Source organism: Caretta caretta, chromosome 22 (assembly GCF_965140235.1).
Source record: "Caretta caretta isolate rCarCar2 chromosome 22, rCarCar1.hap1, whole genome shotgun sequence".
NCBI classification, from domain to species: Eukaryota; Metazoa; Chordata; order Testudines; family Cheloniidae; genus Caretta; species Caretta caretta.
The window spans coordinates 2555904-2571391 of NC_134227.1; positions in this window are offsets into that span (position 1 = coordinate 2555904).

Genomic DNA, 15488 nt, shown 5'->3' on the forward strand with positions numbered 1-15488 from the left:
GTCCCAAGATGTGCGGTACACGCAGGCTACACATGAGGTACACAAAACCTGTTCTCAAACTGGGCACCAGGGGTCACTGCAGCACTGGCCGGGGCGACACATGCAGGGCACTGCCTCACGTGGCCACCAGGCGTCACTGCTGCAATGGTGGTGGTGGGGGGAATGATAAACAGGCCACGGCCTGAAGTGGCCACTACCACAACGGTGTGTGTCTGTCTGTTGTGGGAGGGAGATACCACTAGGGCACTGCCACACCAGGCCACCACGGGGAGGTCACGGCTCCAATTAGTAGATACACACATCAGGCAGTGCCTCAACTGGCCAACAGGGGGCACTACCTCAGATGTGGGAGTGCGGGGAGAGAAGAGGAAATCAAAGGCCACTGCCTCACTTAGCCACCAGCAGTCACTACCCAAATAGGGGATGTCATAAAAATAAAGGGAAGGGTAAAACCCCTTTAAAATCCCTCCTGGCCAGAGGAAAAATCCTCTCACCTGTAAAGGGTTAAGAAGCTAAAGGTAACCTCGCTGGCTCCTGACCAAAATGACCAATGAGGAGAGAAGAGACTTTCAAAAGCTGGGAGGACGGGGAAAAAACAAAGGGTCTGGGTCTGTCTGTATGCTGCTTTTGCCAGGGACAGAACAGGAGTGGAGTCTTAGGGTATGTCTACACTACGGAATTAGGTTGAATTTATAGAAGTCGGTTTTTTAGAAATCGGTTTTATATATTCGAGTGTGTGTGTCCCCACAGAAAATGCTCTAAGTGCATTAAGTGCATTAACTCGGCGGAGCGCTTCCACAGTACCGAGGCTAGAGTCGACTTCCGGAGTGTTGCACTGTGGGTAGCTATCCCACAGTTCCCGCAGTCTCCGCTGCCCACTGGAATTCTGGGTTGAGATCCCAATGCCTGATGGGGCTGAAACATTGTCACGGGTGGTTCTGGGTACATATCGTCAGGCCCCCCTTCCCTCCCTCCCTCCGTGAAAGCAAGGGCAGACAATCGTTTCGCACCTTTTTTCCTGAGTTACCTGTGCAGACCACGGCAAGCATGGAGCCCGCTCAGCTCACTGTCACCGTATGTCTCCTGGGTGCTGGCAGACGCGGTACGGCTTTGCTACACAGCAGCAGGAATCCATTGCCTTGTGGCAGCAGACGGTGCAATAGGACTGGTAGCCATCATTGTCATGTACGAGGTGCTCCTGGTCGCCCCTGTGAGGTCGATCAGGAGCACCTGGGCAGACATGGGCGCGGGGACTAAATTTGGAGTGACTTGACCAGGTCATTCTCTTTAGTCCTGCAGTCAGTCCTATTGAACCGTCTTACGGTGAGCAGGCAGGCAACATGGATTGCTAGCAGTCGTATTGTACCATCTTCTGCCGGGCAGGCAAGAGATGAGGATGGCTAGCAGTCGTACTGTACCATCTTCTGCCGAGCAGCCATGAGATGTGGATGGCATGCAGTCCTTCTGCACCGTCTGCTGCCAGCCAAAGATGTAGAAGATAGATGGAGTGGATCAAAACAAGAAATAGACCAGATTTGTTTTGTACTCATTTGCTTCCCCCCCCCTCCCCTGTCTAGGGGACTCATTCCTCTAGGTCACACTGCAGTCACTCACAGAGAAGATGCAGCAAGGTAAATCTAGCCATGTATCAATCAAAGGCCAGACTAACCTCCTTGTTCCAATAAGAACAATAACTTAGGTGCACCATTTCTTATTGGAATCCTCCATGAAGTCCTGCCTGAAATACTCCTTGATGTAAAGCCACCCCCTTAGTTGATTTTAGCTCCATGAAGCCAACCCTGTAAGCTGTGTCGTCAGTCACCCCTCCCTCCGTCAGAGCAACGGCAGACAATCGTTCCGCGCCTTTTTTCTGTGCGGACGCCATACCAAGGCAAGCATGGAGGCCGCTCAGCTCACTTTGGCAATTAGGAGCACATTAAACACCACAAGCATTGTCCAGCAGTATATGCAGCACCAGAACCTGGCAAAGTGATACCGGGCGAGGAGGCGACGTCAGCGCGGTCACGTGAGTGATCAGGATAAGGACAGAGATTTCTCTGAAAGCATGGGCCCTGCCAATGCATGCATCATGGTGCTAATGGGGCAGGTTCATGCTGTGGAACGCCGATTCTGGGCTTGGGAAACAAGCACAGCCTGGTGGGACCGCATAGTGTTGCAAGTCTGGGACGATTCCCTGTGGCTGCGAAACTTTCACATGCATAAGGGCACTTTCATGGAACTTTGTGACTTGCTTTCCCCTGCCCTGAAGCGCATGAATACCAAGATGAGAGCAGCCCTCACAGTTGAGAAGCGAGCGGCGATAGCCCTGTTGAAGCTTGCAACGCCAGACAGCTACCAGTCAGTTGGGAATCAATTTGGAGTGGGCAAATCTACTGTTGGGGCTGCTGTGATGCAAGTAGCCCACGCAATCAAAGATCTGCTGATATCAAGGATAGTGACCCTGGGAAATGTGCAGGTCATAGTGGATGGCTTTGCTGCAATGGGATTCCCTAACTGTGGTGGGGCTATAGACAGAACCCATATCCCTATCTTGGCACCGGAGCACCAAGACGGTGAGTACATAAACCGCAAGGGGTACTTTTCAATAGTGCTGCAAGCACTGGCGAATCACAACGGACGTTTCACCAACATCAACGTGGGATGGCCGGGAAAGGTACATGACGCTCGCATCTTCAGGAACTCTGGTCTGTTTCAAAAGCTGCAGGAAGGGACTTTATTCCCAGACCAGAAAATAACTGTTGGGAATGTTGAAATGCCTATATGTATCCTTGGGGACCCAGCCTACCCCTTAATGCCATGGCTCATGAAGCCGTACACAGGCAGCCTGGACAATAGTCAGGAGCTGTTCAACTACAGGCTGAGCAAGTGCAGAATGGTGGTAGAATGTGCATTTGGACGTTTAAAGGTGCGCTGGCGCAGTTTACTGACTCGCTTAGACCTCAGCGAAACCAATATTCCCACTGTTATTACTGCTTGCTGTGTGCTCCACAATATGTGTGAGAGTAAGGGGGAGATGTTTATGGCGGGGTGGCAGGTTGAGGCAAATCACCTGGCTGTTGGTTACGTGCAGCCAGACATGAGGGCGGTTAGAAGAGCACAGGAGGGCGCGGTACGCATCAGAGAAGCTTTGAAAACCACTTTCCTGACTGGCCAGGCTACGGTGTGAAAAGTCTCTTTGTTTCTCCTTGATGAAACCCACCGCCCCTTGGTTCACTCTACTTCCCTGTAAGCTAACCACCCTCCCCTGCTCCCTTTGATCATTGCTTGCAGAGGCAATAAAGTCATTGTTGCTTCACATTCATGCATGCTTCATTCATTCATCACACAGATAGGGGGATGACTACCAAGGTAGCCCAGGAGGCGTGGTGGAGGAGGGAAGGAAAATGCCACACAGCACTTTAAAAGTTTACAACTTAAAAATTTATTGAATGCCAGCCTTCTTTTTTTTGGGCAATCCTCTGTGGCGGAGTGGCTGGTTGGCCGGTGGCCCCCCCACCGCGTTCTTGGGCGTCTGGGTGTGGAGGCTATGGAACTTGGGGAGGAGGGCGGTTGGTTACACAGGGGCTGCAGTGGCAGTCTGTGCTCCAGCTGCCTTTGCTGCAGCTCAACCATACACTGGAGCATACTGGTTTGGTCCTCCAGCAGCCTCAGCATTGAATCCTGCCTCCTCTCATCATGCTGCCACCACATTTGAGCTTCAGCCCTGTCTTCAGCCCACCACTTACTCTCTTCAGCCCACCACTTACTGTCTTCAGCCCGCCACCTCTCCTCCCGGTCATTTTGTGATTTCCTGCACTCTGACATTATTTGCCTCCACGCATTCGTCTGTGCTCTGTCAGTGTGGGAGGACAGCATGAGGTCACAGAAAATTTCATCACGAGTGTGTTTTTTTTTCTTTCTAATCTTCACTAGCCTCTGGGAAGGAGAAGATCCTGTGATTATTGAAACACATACATCTGGTGGAGAAAAAAAAAAGGGACAGCGGTATTTAAAAAGACACATTTTATAAAACAGTGGCTACACTCTTTCAGGGTAAACCTTGCTGTTAACATTACATACATAGCACATGTGCTTTCGTTACAAGGTCGCATTTTGCCTCCCCCCACCGTGTGGCTACCCCCTCAACCCTCCCCCCTCCCCGTGGCTAACAGCGGGGAACATTTCTGTTCAGCCACAGGCAAACATCCCGAGTATGTGTTACTGGCCTGGAGTGGTAGAGTGTCCTACCATGGAGGACGCAATGGGGCTGCCTTCCCCAGAAATCTTTTGCAAAGGCTTTGGGAGTACATTCAGGAGAGCCACGAATGCCAGGGCAAAGTAATCCTTTCACATGCTTGCTTTTAAACCATGTATAGTTTTTTAAAAGGTACACTCACCGGAGGTCCCTTCTCCACCTGCCGGGTCCAGGAGGCAGCCTTGGGTGGGTTCGGGGGGTACTGGCTCCAGGTCCAGGGTGAGAAACAGTTCCTGGCTGTCGGGAAAAGTGGTTTCTCCGCTTGCTTGCTGTGAGCTATCTACAACCTCATCATCATCACCATCTTCTTCATCCCCAAAACCTGCTTCTGTGTTGCCTCCATCTCCATTGAAGGAGTCAAACAACACAGCTGGGGTAGTGGTGGCTGAACCCCCTAAAATGGCATGCAGCTCATCATAGAAGCGGCATGTTTGGGGCTCTGACCCAGAGCAGCCATTCGCCTCTCTGGTTTTCTGGTAGGCTTGCCTCAGCTCCTTAAGTTTCACGCGGCACTGCTTCGAGTCCCTGTTATGGCCTCTGTCCTTCATGCCCTGGGAGATTTTGACAAAGGTTTTGGCATTTCGAAAACTGGAACGGAGATCTGATAGCACAGATTCCTCTCACCATACAGTGATCAGATCCCATACCTCCCGTTCAGTCCATGCTGTTAGGATATAGATATTCAGGTCTGTCTGTAAAGGCCTGTACTTTAAGAATTTAGGTGTATTCTTATCACTTGGCTAGTTATAGAGGTATAAAAGAAAGAATCAAAACCACTGTCTGCCAGTGTAAGGGCCTTCTCTTACTGTGACAGTCTGAGGCCCTGTTCTTAGGCTAAGGCCTTTGGCTAAGCAGCAGAGGCAGCCATAAACTGGGAAGTGAATGGTCACATCCTCACATTCCAAACTAGTCACACTGAAATAAGGTGCTATTGGGCTGTTAGGCACTATCAGGACAGGATTGTATTCCTATCACCTCCAGAGAAAGGGAAGTGCCTAGAAAATGTAAAAGGAAACTTAGTTTGTTAGCATCCTGTCTGGCAAGAACTCACTTATCAATAGCTGGGATGTGGAATCCTCACTTCTGTATTGTTTTGTCATTATAGTTCCCACTTTGCTATTGTTTGTCTGTATAATCTCTGTCTGGTTCTGTGATTGTTTCTGTCTGCTGTATAATTAATTTTGCTGGGTGTAAACTAATGAAGGTGGTGGGATATAATTGGTTACATAATCATGTTACAATATGTTAGGATTGGTTAGTTAAATTTCAGGAAAATGATTGGTTAAGGTATAGCAAAGCAGAACTCAAGTTTTACTATATAGTCTGCAGTCAATGAGGAAGTGAGGGGGCGTGGGTGGGAGGGGATGGGTGTGTGGGTGGGGAGATGGGAACAGGGAATGGGGGTAAGAAAATTGGAATCATGTTTTGCTAAAGGGGGAAATGGGAGTGGGGAAATTGGAATCATGTTTTGCTAAAGGGGGAAATGGGAACAGGGAATGGGAGTAAGGAAGTTGGAATCATGTTTTGCTAAGGGCAGGAATGGGAACAGGGACACAGGTGTAAAGCTCTGTGGTGTCAGAGCTGGGAAGGAGGACACTAAGGAAGGAAACTGGAATCATGCTTGCTGAAAGTTCACCCCAAAAAACATCGAATTGTTTGCACCTTTGGACTTCGGGTATTGTTGATCTCTGTTCATGCGAGAAGGATCAGGGAAGTAAGTGGGTGAAGGAATAAGCCCCCTAACACATGCTGGAGCTCTTTTGCGATTCTGGGACTCCATCATGGTCACCTCTGCTGATGAGCTCTGCATGGTCACCTGCAGCTTGCCACGCTGGCCAAACAGGAAATGAGATTCAAAAGTTCGCAGTTCTTTTCCTGTCTACCTGGCCAGTTCATCTGAGTTGAGAGTGCTGTCCAGAGCGGTCACAATGGAGCACTCTGAGATAGCTCCTGGAGGCCAATACCGTCGAATTGTGTCCATAGTACCCCAAATTCGACCCGGCAAGGCCGATATAAGCGCTAATCCACTTGTCAGGGGTGGAGTAAGGAAATCAATTTTAAGAGCCCTTTAAGTCGAAATAAAGGGCTTCATCGTGTGGACGGGTGCAGGTTTACATCGATTTAACCCTGCTAAATTTGACCTAAAGTCCTAGTGTAGACCAGGGCTTTGAATTTTAATAAGTAATCTAGCTAGGTATGTGTTAGATTATGATTTCTTTCAATGGCTGAGAAAAGAACTGTGCTGAATAGAATGACTATTCCTGTCTGTGTCTTTTTTGTAACTTAAGGTTTTGCCTCGATGGATTCTCTATGTTTTGAATCTAATTACCCTGTAAGGTATCTACCATCCAGGTTTTACAGAGGTGATGCCATTACTTCTATTAAAAGTCTTCTTGTTAGAAAACTGAATGCTTTTTCATTGTTCTAAGATCCAACGGTTTGGGTCTGTGGTCAACTATGCAAATTGGTGAGGATTTTTACCAAACCTTTCCCAGGAAGTGGGGTGCAAGGGTTGGGAGGATTTTGGGGGGAAAGATGTGTCCAAACTACGTTTCCCAGTAAACCCAGTTAAAGTTTGGTGGTGGCAGTGGAAATTCCAAGGGCAAAGGGTAAAATTAATTTGTACCTTGGGGAAGTTTTAACCTAAGCTAGTAAAAGTAAGCTTAGGAGGTTTTCATGCAGGTCCCCACATCTGTACCCTAGAGTTCAGAGTGGAGAAAGAATCTTGACATGGTGGCAGAGTTGTGGGATTAACCTGAAATCCTTTTGAGATCAATTTGAGATTTTTTGAACCAGAAAAACAGATTTTAAAAAAGGAAATATTTTTTTCCTTTGGGGCTGCTGGAAAGGAGGTCCAACTGAAAGCAGCTAGTTTTTTCTCTGCTTTGGGGCCAGAGCAGAGACAAAAGGGGATTATCTTTGTGAATTGCAGGTTTTCTTTGCCTAGAGGCAGAGTATTTAATCTTCTGCAGGGAAATTCACAGTCTTCGCAAACCAGAGTTTTTTTTCCCCCTAAAAGTAAATAGGGGGGGTGTTCTACCCATTTGCCTGAAGATAAAAGTGGTAGGCATTTTTTTTTAGGATTTTGATTTTTTTTTTTTAAAGTAGCACAGATTTGAAAAGGAATTTTTTTTGCTTTGGGCTTCTGGTAAGCAGGTTTCCAAGCAGTTGGAGGTTTTTTGCTTTGATTTGTGGGCCAGAGCAGAGACAAAGGGAATTGTCTTTTTCTGTAGGCTGACAATCACTATCAGAGAATAGGTATCCTATTCCAGCACAGCAAAATTTTATGTAAGCAGTGTCAGGATGAGCTCCATCCTGACATCTGGTGGTGAGGTGTGGCAAGTTGTGGAAAAGAACTTCAGGGGCCGATCTCATTTGCATAGGCACACCCACCCCGCCTAGAATGAGACCATAGCTGCCCAAATGGTCACTTTGGCTGCTGTGGGATCCCCAGTGTCTCTGTTATTGGGGCAGGAAGAATAAATTGTTATTACCCTGATTATGGGAACTGTGCTTGGAACTGTACGTGGCCTTTTGTTATGATGGAGGGATTCACCATCAACTAAGTAGCACTCGCTAGGCAAGGGTCATGGGTTCCAAAACTGTGTGAATGGAGAGAGGCTGGGAACAAGTACTAATACTTGGTGGCATGGGCCCCTTGGTGAGGGCCTTACATGCTAATTGCACTTCCTCCTCTCTCCACTGTAGAATATCAGAGCTAATTTTGATTTCATTAGAAGTCTAGTTATAGGCTGCTGAGCTCATTTTGGGCTGACAGTGCACCAGCACTGGGGCTCCCCTACTACAAGCTGAATTCACCTAAAAGCTGAAATCACTGAGTGTTGTGTTAAGTAGTGGGGGAGCCGGAAGATATATTGTGGAGCAGTTGGCGGGCCGGCTGGTGGAGCAGTTTGTGGATGGCAGGAGCTGCTTGTGGGCTGTGGAGCTGAGCGAAGGAGTTCGTGGGGCGGCTGGCGGAGCGGAGCGGAGCGCAGCCGAGCGAAGGAGTTCGTGGGGTGGTTAGCTTCAGATCATGTAAGGTGCCTCTTACCCCCGTCCCATCTCCACCCAGGTTGGGAGGTAAAGCTCCGCAGATAAACTTTCGAACTCTGGGGCGGCCCTGACCAGGGACAGAGACTTTTGGGGCATTGGACTTTTGGGACTTTGAGTGATTTGGGGTTGCTGGACTCAAGAACCAAAGGGAAAAGGGCATGCCCCAATTTGCTTGGGGTGGGTTTTTGCTCATGGGTTTTGTTATGAATCCTGTTGGTGGTGTTTCCCAAACATAATGCCACATTGTGTCTCTCTGTTATTAAAAGGCTTTTGCTACACTCAGACTATGTGCTTGCGAGAGGGGAAGTATTGCCTCTTGGAGGCGCCCAGCGGGGGTGGTATATATTTGTCCCAGGTCACTGGGTGGGGGCTCGAGCCGGTTTGCATTATGTTATTGGAATGGATCCCCTAGATATTGAACCCGGCCCTTGTTGCTGCCAACTCTGACGGGCAGAAGGGTTACATTTAAAAGCCAAGTTTTGTTTGTTTATTTCTAAACCTCAGGTGTAAAGTTAGTTAAAAACAGAGAGGTTAGGATGACAGACTCCACGGCTCATCGAAAGCTGGAATTAGCCAGATTTCAGGCTGAGGAAAAAACAAAAGGAACATGAAATTCAGAAAGAACAGATGCGGCTGGAGAAGGAGGTACAGGAGGCTGCCCACAGGAGGGAAATGGAGGCAAGGAAGCATGTGGAGGAGGAGAAGGAAAAAGAGAGCAAGCATGCACTGGAGATGGAGAAGGTAAAGGCTCGGCAGAATGTACCAACAAACCCTAGCAATCCTTCTCCAGGTACCACTCCCCATCCCAGAAAGTTCCCCACCTACAAGGCAGTCGATGATACTGAGGGCTTCTTAGAAAACTTTGAAAGGGCCTGACTTGGGTACAGCATCTCTACTGACCAATACATGGCAGAGCTGAGGCCGCAGCTCAGTGGACCCTTAGCTCAGGTGGTAGCTGAAATGCCTAAAGAACACATGAACAAGTATGAACTGTTTAAATCCAAGGTCACAGTCAGAATGGGGATAACACCTGAGCATTCTCGTCGGAGGTTCAGAGCCCTAAGGTGGAAACCAGATGTGTCATTTACCCGACATGCCTACCACATTGTGAAACATTGGGATGCTTGGATATCAGGATTCAGAGGAACAGCCGTGTTAGTCTGTATTCGCAAAAAGAAAAGGAGTACTTGTGGCACCTTAGAGACTAACCAATTTATTTGAGCATGAGCTTTCGTGAGCTACAGCTCACTTCATCAGATGTTTACCGTGGAAACTGCAGCAGACTTTATATACACACAGAGAATATGAAACAATACCTCCTCCCACCCCACTGTCCTGCTGGTAATAGCTTATCTAAAGTGATCAACAGGTGGGCCATTTCCAGCACAAATCCAGGTTTTCTCACCCTCCACCCCCCCCCCCCCCACAAATTCACTCTCCTGCTGGTGCTAGCCCATCCAAAGTGACAACTCTTTACATAATCAAGTCGGGCTATTTCCTGCATAGATCCAGGTTTTCTCACATCCCCCCCACCCCCATACACACACAAACTCACTCTCCTGCTGGTAATAGCTCATCTAAACTGACCACTCTCCAAGTTTAAATCCAAGTTAAACCAGAACATCGGGGGGGGGGGGGGGTAGGAAAAAACAAGAGGAAACAGGCTACCTTGCATAATGACTTAGCCACTCCCAGTCTCTATTTAAGCCTAAAGTTAATAGTATCCAATTTGCAAATGAATTCCAATTCAGCAGTTTCTCGCTGGAGTCTGGATTTGAAGTTTTTTTGTTTTAAGATAGCGACCTTCATGTCTGTGATTGCGTGACCAGAGAGATTGAAATGTTCTCCGACTGGTTTATGAATGTTATAATTCTTGACATCTGATTTGTGTCCATTTATTCTTTTACGTAGAGACTGTCCAGTTTGACCAATGTACATGGCAGAGGGGCATTGCTGGCACATGATGGCATATATCACATTGGTGGATGTGCAGGTGAACGAGCCTCTGATAGTGTGGCTGATGTTATTAGGCCCTGTGATGGTGTCCCCTGAATAGATATGTGGGCACAATTGGCAACAGGCTTTGTTGCAAGGATAAGTTCCTGGGTTAGTGGTTCTGTTGTGTGGTATGTGGTTGTTGGTGAGTATTTGCTTCAGGTTGCGGGGCTGTCTGTAGGCAAGGACTGGCCTGTCTCCCAAGACTTGTGAGAGTGTTGGGTCATCCTTTAGGATAGGTTGTAGATCCTTAATAATGCGTTGGAGGGGTTTTAGTTGGGGGCTGAAGGTGACGGCTAGTGGCGTTCTGTTATTTTCTTTGTTAGGCCTGTCCTGTAGTAGGTAACTTCTGGGAACTCTTCTGGCTCTATCAATCTGTTTCTTTACTTCTGCAGGTGGGTATTGTAGTTGTAAGAAAGCTTGACAGAGATCTTGTAGGTGTTTGTCTCTGTCTGAGGGGTTGGAGCAAATGCGGTTGTATCGCAGAGCTTGGCTGTAGACGATGGATCGTGTGGTGTGGTCAGGGTGAAAGCTGGAGGCATGCAGGTAGGAATAGCGGTCAGTAGGTTTCCGGTATAGGGTGGTGTTTATGTGGCCATTGTTTATTAGCACTGTAGTGTCCAGGCTGGGCGCCCCTTCATCTCAGGCATTGGCACCCTGACAGCAGGATTGTCTGGCTATGTAGACTCCCTCCTCAGGCCCTATGCTACCAGCACTCCCAGCTACCTTCGAGACACCACTGACTTCCTGAGGAAACTTCAATCCATCGGTGATCTTCCTGATAACACCATCCTGGCTACTATGGATGTAGAAGCCCTCTACACCAACATTCCACACAAAGATGGACTACAAGCCATCAAGAACACTATCCCCGATAATGTCACGGCTAACCTGGTGGCTGAACTTTGTGACTTTGTCCTTACCCATAACTATTTCACATTTGGGGACAATGTATACCTTCAGATCAGCGGCACTGCTATGGGTACCCGCATGGCCCCACAGTATGCCAACATTTTTATGGCTGATTTAGAACAATGCTTCCTCAGCTCTCGTCCCCTAAAGCCCCTACTCTACTTGCGCTATATTGATGACATCTTCATCATCTGGACCCATGGAAAAGAAGCCCTTGAGGAATTCCACCATGATTTCAACAATTTCCATCCCACCACCAACCTCAGCCTGGTCCAGTCCACACAAGAGATCCACTTCCTGGACACTACAGTGCTAATAAACAATGGCCACATAAACACCACCCTATACCGGAAACCTACTGACCGCTATTCCTACCTGCATGCCTCCAGCTTTCACCCTGACCACACCACACGATCCATCGTCTACAGCCAAGCTCTGCGATACAACCGCATTTGCTCCAACCCCTCAGACAGAGACAAACACCTACAAGATCTCTGTCAAGCTTTCTTACAACTACAATACCCACCTGCAGAAGTAAAGAAACAGATTGATAGAGCCAGAAGAGTTCCCAGAAGTTACCTACTACAGGACAGGCCTAACAAAGAAAATAACAGAACGCCACTAGCGGTCACCTTCAGCCCCCAACTAAAACCCCTCCAACGCATTATTAAGGATCTACAACCTATCCTAAAGGATGACCCAACACTCTCACAAGTCTTGGGAGACAAGCCAGTCCTTGCCTACAGACAGCCCCGCAACCTGAAGCAAATACTCACCAACAACCACATACCACACAACAGAACCACTAACCCAGGAACTTATCCTTGCAACAAAGCCCGTTGCCAATTGTGCCCACATATCTATTCAGGGGACACCATCACAGGGCCTAATAACATCAGCCACACTATCAGAGGCTCGTTCACCTGCACATCCACCAATGTGATATATGCCATCATGTGCCAGCAATGCCCCTCTGCCATGTACATTGGTCAAACTGGACAGTCTCTACGTAAAAGAATAAATGGACACAAATCAGATGTCAAGAATTATAACATTCATAAACCAGTCGGAGAACATTTCAATCTCTCTGGTCACGCAATCACAGACATGAAGGTCGCTATCTTAAAACAAAAAAACTTCAAATCCAGACTCCAGCGAGAAACTGCTGAATTGGAATTCATTTGCAAATTGGATACTATTAATTTAGGCTTAAATAGAGACTGGGAGTGGCTAAGTCATTATGCAAGGTAGCCTGTTTCCTCTTGTTTTTTCCTACCCCCCCCCCCCCCCAGATGTTCTGGTTTAACTTGGATTTAAACTTGGAGAGTGGTCAGTTTAGATGAGCTATTACCAGCAGGAGAGTGAGTTTGTGTGTGTATGGGGGTGGGGGGGATGTGAGAAAACCTGGATCTATGCAGGAAATAGCCCAACTTGATTATGTAAGGAGTTGTCACTTTGGATGGGCTAGCACCAGCAGGAGAGTGAATTTGTGGGGGGGGGGGGGGTGAGAAAACCTGGATTTGTGCTGGAAATGGCCCACCTGTTGATCACTTTAGATAAGCTATTACCAGCAGGACAGTGGGGTGGGAGGAGGTATTGTTTCATATTCTCTGTGTGTATATAAAGTCTGCTGCAGTTTCCACGGTATACATCTGATGAAGTGAGCTGTAGCTCACGAAAGCTCATGCTCAAATAAATTGGTTAGTCTCTAAGGTGCCACAAGTACTCCTTTTCTTTTTGGATATCAGGAGCAAGTGTTGAAGCTCCAGTAAATTTGCCCTTCCTAATGCAAATGGAACAATTCTTAGAGGGTGTTCCTGAGGAACTAGAAAGATACATCCTAGATGGGAAACCCAAAACTGTAATCGAGGGAGGAGAGATTGGAGCCAGATGGGTGGAGGTGGCAGAGAAGAAGAAAACTGGTCACAGTTGGAGCGGAGACCAGAAGGGACAACCCCAGACCACACCCTATTACCGGGGGCCACCCAAGGCCCCACCTACCTCCCAAAGAACCCTCCAGACACCTTATTGTCCCACCAACCATTCTCCAGCAACCCGCCTCGCCCCAGTGACCCGTCAGCTGGACGATGTTTTAAATGTAACGAGATGGGGCATGTAAAGGCCAACTGCCCCAAGAACCCCAACAGATTACAGTTCATTGCACCAGAATCACACCAGAGATCCGCAGGCCCAGATACCTCCCAGATACCCTTGGAGCGGAGGGAAACTGTGAGTGTGGGCGGGAAGAAGGTCACCGCGTGGAGGGACACCGGAGCACAAGTGTCAGCTATCCATGCTTCCTTAGTGGACCCCAATTTAATCAACCCAGAGATCCAAGTGATGATTCAACCCTTCAAGTCCAGTTCTTTCGATTTGCCTACAGCCAAGTTGCCTGTCCAGTACCAGGGCTGGTCAGGAACGTGGACTTTTGCAGTCTATGATGATTATCCCATCCCCATGCTGTTGGGGTAGACTTGGCGAATCATGTGAAGCGGGCCAAGAGGGTGGGAACGGTCACCCGCAGCCAGGCTAAACAAGCCGTGAGGCCTAGCTCTGTTCCGGAAACTTCTATCAGGACCCGGTCAGAGGTGATGGACTCGGACTCCAGCCCAATGTCTGCAACAGCAGTAGTGGATTCAGTCCCAGAGACCCAGACGGAACCAGTCCCAGAACCGTAACCAGCGGAACAACTAGCACCAGACCCATTGCCAGCACTGAATCCAGTACTTGCAACCTCAACACCAGAGGGCCCCACCGAACCTGAACCGGCAGCAGCCCATAACCCTACACGAGAGGCTCAGCCGGAGCCTGAACCCCAACATAGTGTCCCAGCAGAGAGCGGTTCACAGTCAACGGAAACAGCCCCCTCCCCTACATCGCTTCCAGAGGGACCAAGCCTAGGTCCACAATCCAATGAGGAACTGATCTCTCCAGCATCAAGGGAACAGTTCCAGATCGAACAGGAAGCAGATGAAAGCCTCCAGAGAGCTTGGACGGCGGCATGGAGCAACCCACCGCCTCTCAGCTCTTCTTATCGATCCAGGTTTCTTGAAGAAAAAGGACTTTTATACAAGGAAACTCTTTCTGGTGGACACCAGGAAGACTGGCATCCTCAGAGACAGTTAGTAGTTCCAACTAAATACCGGGCCAAGCTCTTGAGCTTAGCCCACGATTATCCTAGTGGCCATGCTGGGGTGAACAGGACCAAAGACCGTTTGGGGGGTCATTCCACTGGGAGGGAATGGGCAAGAAGTTTCCACCTATGTCCGGTCTTGTGAAGTAGGCCAAAGAGTGGGAAAACCCCAAGACCAGGTCAAAGCACCTCTTCAGCCACTCCCCATCATTGAAGTTCCATTTCAGCGAGTAGCTGTGGATATTCTGGGTCCTTTTCCGAAAAAGACACCCAGAGGAAAGCAGGACATACTGACTTTCATGGATTTTGCCACCTGATGGCTGGAAGCAGTAGCTCTAAGCAACACCAGGGCTAAAAGTGCGTGCCAGGCACTAGCAGACATTTTTGCCAGGGTAGGTTGGCCCTCCGACATCCTCACAGATGCAGGGACTAATTTCCTGGCAGGAACTATGGAAAACCTCTGGGAAGCTCATGGGGTAAATCATTTGGTTGCCACTCCTTACCAGCATCAAACAAATGGCATAGTGGAGAAGTTTAATGGAACTTTGGGGGCCATGATACGTAAATTCGTAAATGAGCACTCCAATGATTGGGACCTAGTGTTGCAGCAGTTGCTCTTTGCCTACAGAGATGCACCCCATCCCAGTTTAGGGGTTTCCCCATTTGAACTTGTATATGGCCGTGAGGTTAAGGGGCCATTACAGTTGGTGAAGCAGCAATGGGAGGGATTTACACCTTCTCCAGGAACTAACATTCTGGACTTTGTAACCAACCTACAAAAAACTCTCCGAACCTCTTTAGCCCTTGCTAAAGAAAACGTACAGGATGCTCAAAAAGAGCAAAAAGCCTGGTATGATAAACATGCCAGAGAGCGTTTCTTCAAAGTAGGGGACCAGGTCATGGTCTTAAAGGCGCTCCAGGCCCATAAAATAGAAGCATCGTGGGAAGGGCCATTCACGATCCAGGAGCGCCTGGGAGCTGTTAATTATCTCATAGCATTCCCCACCTCCAACCGAAAGCCTAAGGTGTACCATATTAATTCTCTAAAGCCCTTTTATTCCAGAGACTTAAAGGTTTGTCAGTTTACAGCCCAGGGAGGAGAGGACGCTGAGTGGCCTGAAGGTGTCTACTACGAAGGGA